Raw genomic sequence first — 8,554 nt, 5'->3', positions numbered from 1 at the left:
TGAGAAAATGCAGAAGCAAAGAAAAGCAGTCAAGCAATAATAATAATAATTTAGTCATTAAACGAAGTCAAGGATTTTAGTTCCTCCTCAAGGGTTATAGATAATCTTCTGAGCCATATCCTGTGAGCTACCCTGTAGATATTGGAACTCCCACCAGGTGGAAGAAGTTAACTCCATGATGACCAGACTGTAGCCATGAAACGAGCTGCCGCAATTCCCAGGACTGGCCTCAAAGAAAGGGGAACGAACCGGCCCTGGAACTGAGGGCTCACTATACTGAAAACAATCAGGCTGACGCTGGTCAGGCCACCGACGACCAACTTCAAGATGACGGTCAGAGCTGCCTGTGCTGTTGCCGCCTGTAGCCCCCTCCCTCTGTCTACTCACCCCTGAAACTCCCCTATAAAAGCTCTTGCCCTCTGATTGGCAGGGGAGAATTGGCCTTTGGACATGAGTCCACCTTCTCTCCAGGTTGCCAGCCTCCAGAATAAAGCAAACTTTCCTTTCTACCAACACTTACCTCTCAAATATTATTAGCTTTCGAGTGATGAGCAGCCGGACCTGAGTTCAATAGCGTTGATACTGAACAGTTTCTGTGGGCGGTTGATTGGGTGAAAGACTCAAATGTGCAAAGGTGATGTTGGCGGTTCTCAGAGCTGTCCGTAGAATCAGGATTGCCTTTCCTGTGACAGTCATTGGGGTTTCCTAAACCTTACCACCACGTGGAGAGCTCTGGTCACTGGAGATGGACTCGGGAGTAGAAGTCTCTCTACATCATGGACCAAGGGTGGCCGTAGCACCCCTGGATCCTTGTTCACCCCATTTTTCCTAGTTTCCTTCATGGGACCTGTATTAAGTTCCTGTGACAGATTACCACAGACTGGGTGGCTTAAAACAACAGGAATTATTTTTTTCCACAGTTCTGGGGTCTAGGACTCCAAAATCAAGGCAGGGTTGTCGTCACCTGAGGCCTCTCTCCTTGGCTTGCAGATGCCATCTTGTCCCTGTGTCGGCACGTCCTCTTCCCTCTCTTCATGTCTGTGCCCAAATTCCTCCTTATAGGACACCAGTCATGTTGGATTAAGGCCCACCCTAAAGACTTTGTTCTAATTACTCTTGTAAAGGCCCTGTCTCCAAATACAGTCACATTCTGAGGTCCTGGGGGTTAGGACTTCAACATATGAATTTGGGTTGGTGGTGACACAATTCAGCCCACAATAGGGACAACAATTTAACCCACTATAGGAACTAAAAGGCCACTAGTAACAATTCATTTTAATGGTCCATTTTAATAGCCCATTCATTGTAATAGTCCATGGACTATTAAAATGTTAATGTTTGTTTGACTGCTTTTCTCTTATGTTATGTCTCTTATGTGTCTTATGTTATATGAAGAACTTTCACATACATTAGCTCATTTTATCTTATAAGGTAGCTAGGATAGGGATTATTACTCTACTTTCATAAATGATAACAGTGAGGCCTCAAGACTGAGTGACTTGCCTAAGTTTATAAACTTAGTTTATAAATTAGTACAAGTGGCAGAGGAAAGACTTTAACTTGTAACTCTTGACTCTATTCTTTTATTTTCAATTTTGATGTACGCTTATATTTTATATACATTTCTTGTAAACAGCATAAGGCTGAATAGTTTTCCCAGCCTGACAATTTTGTCTTTTAATTGAGACACTTTGTCCGTTTATACTCAATGTGATTACTGGCATATTTGGGTTTAAATCTATCATTTTATTTTGTACTATTAGTCCAGCCTGTTCAAAGTCTAAAATTAATCAATATTTTTACTTTCCTTGGACAACACGAGACCCTTGAGGACTTCTAATTCATCCATTTACTTTCATCCTGACTCATCACATATTTTCATTCTACCTTTATAAACCCTTACATATTACTATTTATCATACATCAGTCATGGTTTTAACCTCCTCAAAATACTGTAATTGTCTTATAGAGCTTAGATTTTCTTGTATATTAATAATTTTCTCTGCTCATTTCTCCTTCCCTATGGATCCCTTCCAAGGGAGATTATTCCCTTACTCCTGAAGCACAGTCTTTAGAATTTCCTTTAGTGATGGTGTGTTGGTTGCAAAATCTTTCAGTTTTTGTTTGCTTATGTGCTTATTTCTCCCTCATTCTTGAAAGACACTTTTTTCTCATAAAGAATTCCTGGATAACAGTTATTTCTTTTGGCATATTGAAGACGGCATTTCTCTGCCCTCTAAGTGCTATTGTCGCTGTTGAAAAGTCAGCAGTCTAGTCCTTCTTTGAGGAAATCTGCATTCCCATTTCCCCACATTTCAGCTTAAAAATTTTTTTTCTTTTTGTCTTTGATATTCTTAGAGAAAATCTTAGAGAAAATATTCAGTTTCTCTATGTCATACCTAGTTGTAGGTTTCTTTTTACTTATCTCATTTGGGATTTACAAGCTTTTGAATATGTGGATTGCTGTCTTTCAACAGGTTTGGGAAATTACCAGCCCTTGTTTCTTCCAACGTTGCCTTCAATCCTATTTTTTCTCTCCTCTCATTCTGAGGAATTGACAAATTGGGCTTCACCAAGTTTTAAATAGTTGCTCATCAAAGAACACCACTAATAAAATGAATAATCAGGCAACATACTGAGAGAAAATATTTGCAAAACATGTATCTGACAAAGGGTTGGTATCCAGCCTATATAAAAATAACCTATAAAATTCAATAACAGACAAAAATGCAATAAAATGGGCAAAATATTTTGAACAGACACTTCACAAAAGAATACATAAACGGCCAATAAAATAAGCATACAATCATACTCAATGTAATCAATGGCTGTTGTCAAAAACAAACAAAAAAACGGAACAAAATAACAAGTATTGGCAAGAGTATGGAGAAACCGGAACACTTGTGCATTGCTGGTGAGAATGTAAAATGGTATAGCTGCTATGGAAAAATGTTATAGCAATTCCTAAAAAGTAGAATTACCATATGATGTGGCAATTCTACTTCTGAGTATATACTCCAAAGGAATAAAAGCAGGGACTCAAAGAGGTATTTGCACACCCATGTTCATAGCAGGATTATCCCAATAGGCAAAAGGTGGAAGCAGCCCAAGTGTCCGTTAATGGAGGAATAGATAAAATGTGGTGTATATGTACAATGGACTATTATTCACTCTTAAAAAGGAAGGAGATTCTGACCCATGCTACAACATGGATGAGTCTGAAGACATTATATTAAGTGAAATAAGCCAGTCACAAGAGGACAAATACTGTATGATTCCACATATATGAGGTACTCAGAGGAGTCAAATTCATAGTGAAAAAGTAGAAGGGTGATTGTCAGGGGCTGGGGGCAGGCGGGAATGGGGAGTTAGCTTTTAATGGGAACTGAATTTCAGTTTGGGGGGATGAAAATTTCTGTGGGTGGATGGTGGTGTTGGTTGCACAACAATGTAAATATACATAATGCAGTAGAACTGTAGACTTACAGATGTTTAAAATGTTAAATTTACTGTTATGTATTTTTTTACCACAATCAAAAAAAAAGACAAGCACATGAAAAAGTGCTCAAAGATTTTAGTCATCAGATAGATGCAAAATAAAAGAACAATCTTATACTATTATATACCCACTATTATGGCTAAAATTAAAGATTGCCACCAAATATTGGCAAGTATGTGGAGCAACTGGAACTTTCATACTCTGAGTGGGAATGTAAAATGGTGCAACCACTTTGGAAAACATTTGGCAGTCTCCTGTAAAACTAAACATACACCTGCTTTAACACCTGATAATTTTAATCCTAGGAATTTACCCACTAAGATTAAAGACATAGTCACAAAAGGACTTATACGAGAATTCTGATAGCAGCTTTATTGATAATAGAAAAAACTGGAAACAGGTCAGGTGTCCATCAACAGAAAAATGGATGAACAAACTGTGTACAGCTGTATAATGGAATACAATTCAGCAATAAAGAGGAACAGACTGCAAATGCACATACAACATAATGGATCTCAAAAATACCCTGAGTGAAAGAAAATTTACACATATATACAGTAAGATTGCATTTATATGATATTCTAGAACAGGCAAAACTAGTCTATGGTATAGAAAAAAACAAGAACAATGGTTGTCTCTGGGAGTGGGATGGATATTGAGAAGTGGCATGAGGGGACTTTTTGGAATTATGGAACTATCTGTATCTTGATAAAGGATTGGGTTACAAAGGTCAGATTCAGTGACTGTACAATTAAGATTTGTGCATTTCATTTTGTGTACACTTTAATCAAAAGAAAAAATTGCAGGCAAAAAAATAAGATGTCAGAACTTCTGATACCCTCTACATTAAAAAAGTTTTTTTTTAATTTTTAAATGAAAAAAATTTTTTTTTTGTATTTTTCATTTTAGGGGGTTTATCTGAATTGCATTGTGGGTAATTTCCTCCAATTGATCTTCTAATTTACTAATTCTCCCTTTAAATTACTTAATCTATTGTTAAACCCTTTTGCTCAGTTTCAAATTTCTGGTATTGAATTTTTAACTTTTAGAAAATTTTAGACATTATTTTATTTTAAAATTAACTAGATCACATTTTTATAGTTTTCTGCTTCCTATGGATATTCGTTAGCTTGTCTCTTACTTCTTTAAAAGAGCAAGCATAGGTTTTTAATAATATGAATCTAATAATCTTAGTGGCTGAAGTCTTGGAGTTTCTTTCTATTACCTATTGTCCCGGTTCATACTCACACTACCTTTTTCCATGTGTACTTGACAGTGTCGCGTTCACTGTCTTTGAAGAATTATTTCTGGGACACTTGGAAACCCAGAATAAAGGTGACTCTCTCAGGAAAGGACTTGTATTTGCTTCTGCCAGGGATCTCCTGGGATACCACTAATCTGAGATGATGGTAAACTAAATCCACTGCCTGAGGTCTCTTGGTCCCCCCAGATGAGGTGGGCTGCAAATGCATGTGAGAACTCAGCCTGAGTTTACAATTTCCCAGGCGTCTGCACCCCACGCCACTACCACACACTTGGTACCAGGGCCACTCGCCTGTCTGATCCTCAAGTGTCGGTGTGGGGCAGGGCTTACCCCTGGCTCACTCCTTCACGCTTCCCCGTGGTGTAAACCTGTGTCCCAGCTTCACGAGGGAGGCATCAAGCTTTGCAAAGCTGTTAAACCCCAAGCACAAGGTAAGTGAGATAAACAAACACTCTCAGGGCAAGAGCTGTTTCTAGAATCACTGTCCTGCTGGTGATTCTTTACTATCCTGTCAACTCTTCGGTGCTTGTAAGATGTTCAAAATACTTGATGTGGCTTTTTAGTTGTTTTCCACAGGAATGTTGTTCCAAGAACTCAGCCTGTCAGATTCCCTAAAAATAGAACTCAACATCTTTCACGGTGCAGGCCTGGCTTTAGCCACCCTTGAAACACAGCTCAAATCTCACACATGGGCTTAAGGAATTTTGCCCCAAATTCTGTTGCCTTATTTTAAATCTGTTATATTTTCCCTGGGCCTAAAAATACACTGGGTCTGAAAATTCCCCAGGATAACAGGGCACCAGCTGGGAGACAGAGCTGCCTGAAGCCCTTCAGCCCAATGTTAATGTGCCCTGTGTCAGCAGGGACCCATTGGACCAGGGAAAAAATGAAGGGCAAAAGGACAAAGCAACTCGGTCAAAGTGATAAATCACCACGATGCTTTCTGTATGGGGGGATGATAGGTGATTTTTTCTGCCTTTTTTATACTTCATTATTCTTTTCAACTTTATTGTTTTCAAGATATAAGTGTTATGTTAATATTAAAAATACTTAAGCAAAAAATGAAAAAATAAATAAACAGAGAAGAAAAGGCCCCTCTAGGCCCTCAGCCCTGAATGGTACTTCCAGCAGCAGAGATGAGTTTGGGCAGATCCATTTGCAGCCACGCGGGTGGCGGGAGGTGGGGCCGTGGAGGCGGGGGTCGGAGAACGGCTGTGTCAAGCGTGACCCCAAGGTGGCCCCCGCTGAAAGGACTAAACTGCTCCTGTCATTTCTCCCGTCTGAGCTCCACAGGCATCCTGGGTGAGCTGGGCAGATGGCACTGGGGAGAGCACCTCTGGGTTCCAGCCCTGGCTCCGCGGAGGACGTTGGTTTCCATCGGTAACAGGAGGGGGAAGCGCTGCTCTAGGTGGTCCCTGTTCCTCTGACACTCTGTGATCACGCCCCCCCCCCACTTCTCCTGCTCAGGACCCCTGGGAGAGGAAGGGGAGGCTGTTGTGAAGCCCCTCAGGAGGCAGGACAAGGGGATGAGGAAAGGGGAGACTCCAGTGCCATAGAGTTTCTCCGCATCCAGGTTCCCTTTGAAGTTCTGAGAAGGCTCTGTTTACCCTTTACCCTTCCTAAGCCAGAGTGCCCACAGTTCTGCCTCCCCTCCCCCTCCCGCCCAGTCCATTCACGCATTTACCGAGGGTCTCTTCTATTGCAGGCACAAGGGGCACTACATGGAATAACTAGACTGCACTTGAACTTCTCCAGTAAATGCTTAAAAAGGATGCCTACTATGCTTACCCTCTGTCTTTGGAAGGTTCTCTGGAATCTAGGTTTTCCTCCGAGTTTCGTCTCCGGCCTCTAGTGCTGGTGCAGGGCAGGCCGGTGGAGAACCAGGCTCCAGGAGGCCCGCGTGCTGGGATCACCAGGGACGCCCAGAGCCTCCCTTGGGAGATGCTGTGTAGTGATTTCTTCCTACGCTGCCCTGGCGGTGGAGGCCAGGAATTTGAAAGCTGGGGATCTCAGCACCTCTGAAATTACAGGGCGTCTCTCACTGACATGAGAGCGAGCGCGGTGGTCCAGCCTGGACAGGGTGGCGCCCTCACAAACAGCCCTTCCTCAAGCCTCTGCTCCCCTGCGCACTTCCCTTGCTGCACCCCAGGCCCAGCCCTGCACTGGGTGGTCATATTTTTTCCAAAGGGCAATCCAGGCAATTTGAAGCAAACAGATTTGTTCCCAGCTACACGAGAACACAGGGTTGTGGTTCACAGCCAGGGAGATGTCCTTTTTCTCCACCGTCTTTCTGGTTATCCAAGGTGCGGTGTGGGGCCGACCTTCCCTCAGCTGGAGAAGCCAAGACATCCAACATCTAATCTTGATTATTCTTTTTTTTTAAAAAAAATATTTATTTATTTATTTGGTTGCACCGGGTCTTAGTTGCGGGCTCCTTAATCACGGCATGTGAACTCAGTTGAGGCGTGCATGTGGGATCTAGTTCCCTGACCAGGGATCGAACCTGGGCCCCCTGCGTTGGGAGTGTGTAGGTTTTTTTTTTTGGCTGCGTTGGGTCTTCGTTGCTGCGCGTGGGCTTTTCTCTAGTTGCAGCGAGCGGGGGCTACTCTTCGTTGCGGTGCGCGGGCTTCTCGTTGCGGTAGCTTCTCTTGTTGCGGAGCACGGGCTCTAGGGCGCAGGCTTCAGTAGTTGTGGCTCGCGGGCTCCAGAGCACTGGCTCAGTAGTTGTGGCACATAGGCTTAGTTGCTCCGTGGCATGTGGGATCTTCTTGGACCAGGGATCGAGCCCGTGTCTCCTGCACTGGCAGGTGGCTTCTTAACCACTGCACCACCAGGGAAGCCCCTAGTCTTGATTATCATTTAGCTCATTTTCCAAAAGCACCCAGAACTCTGTCACTCCACTCTTGCCCTGCTCATTGGCACACCTGCAGCTATAAGTTTGCTGATTTACTCAACAAACTTTTACTGGGCACCTACTATGTGCAGGCAACGTGCTGGGAGACAAGGAGGCCAGCCGAAGAGTCCAGGTCTCAGCCTCAGGGAGCCCTCAGTGCAGAGTGGGAAACAATTCATCAAACAACAATGCAAGCCTGTCCATTTAGCATGGGCTGCAAGAGAGCTGTGCGGTGTGACAGTATAGAAGCAGCCAAGGGGGGTGGGCTCCTGAGCCAGGGCAGTCCAGGTGTGACAGTATAGAAGCAGCCAAGGCGGGTGGGCTCCTGAGCCAGGGCAGTCCAGGTACTTTGAGGGTGAGTCGGCAGCAGCAGGTGAAGTGGGGAAGCTGGAGGTTCATGGCCTGTGGGAAGGTGGGTGTGATGGGGTGGGGATGGGGGAAGGTGGTAGGCAGAGAGGATGCAGGGGGAGGCAGACCCAGCCTGAAGACCCTCCACCGCTGACTGTATTTTTTTCTTTATTCTAAGAGTGGTGGAAAGCCATGGAACTGTTCTAAGCAGAGAGAGAGAGAGGGAAGCTGCCTTGCTGGGGCAGGAGGGGGTTCCAGGACGCCTCTCAGTCTCTGACTCACCTGCGGATGCTCACTGAAATGGGCACCCGGAGCTTGGGACTGCGGCTGGCGTGGCAACCAGGCAGATTGGTGGTCCCAGGCAGGAGGGTGGCAGGGCAGTCCTGGCCCTGAGGGGGTGCACCCTGGGCTCTGAGGCGGTAGTGTGACATGGGCTGCAGCCTCTCACTTCCTCTCATTCCATTCCCACCTTGGAGCTGGCCGGGTGCTGGAATGTTCTCTATAGAAAATCCAGAAAGACCACAGGAGAATGAAGGTTTGTGCTATTTCA

This window comes from Neophocaena asiaeorientalis, unplaced genomic scaffold (assembly GCF_003031525.2).
Source record: "Neophocaena asiaeorientalis asiaeorientalis breed wild unplaced genomic scaffold, Neophocaena_asiaeorientalis_V1.1 scaffold369, whole genome shotgun sequence".
Classification (NCBI taxonomy): Eukaryota; Metazoa; Chordata; class Mammalia; order Artiodactyla; family Phocoenidae; genus Neophocaena; species Neophocaena asiaeorientalis.
The sequence above is the reverse complement of the archived record's forward strand: the minus strand, read 5'-3'. Positions refer to the sequence as shown.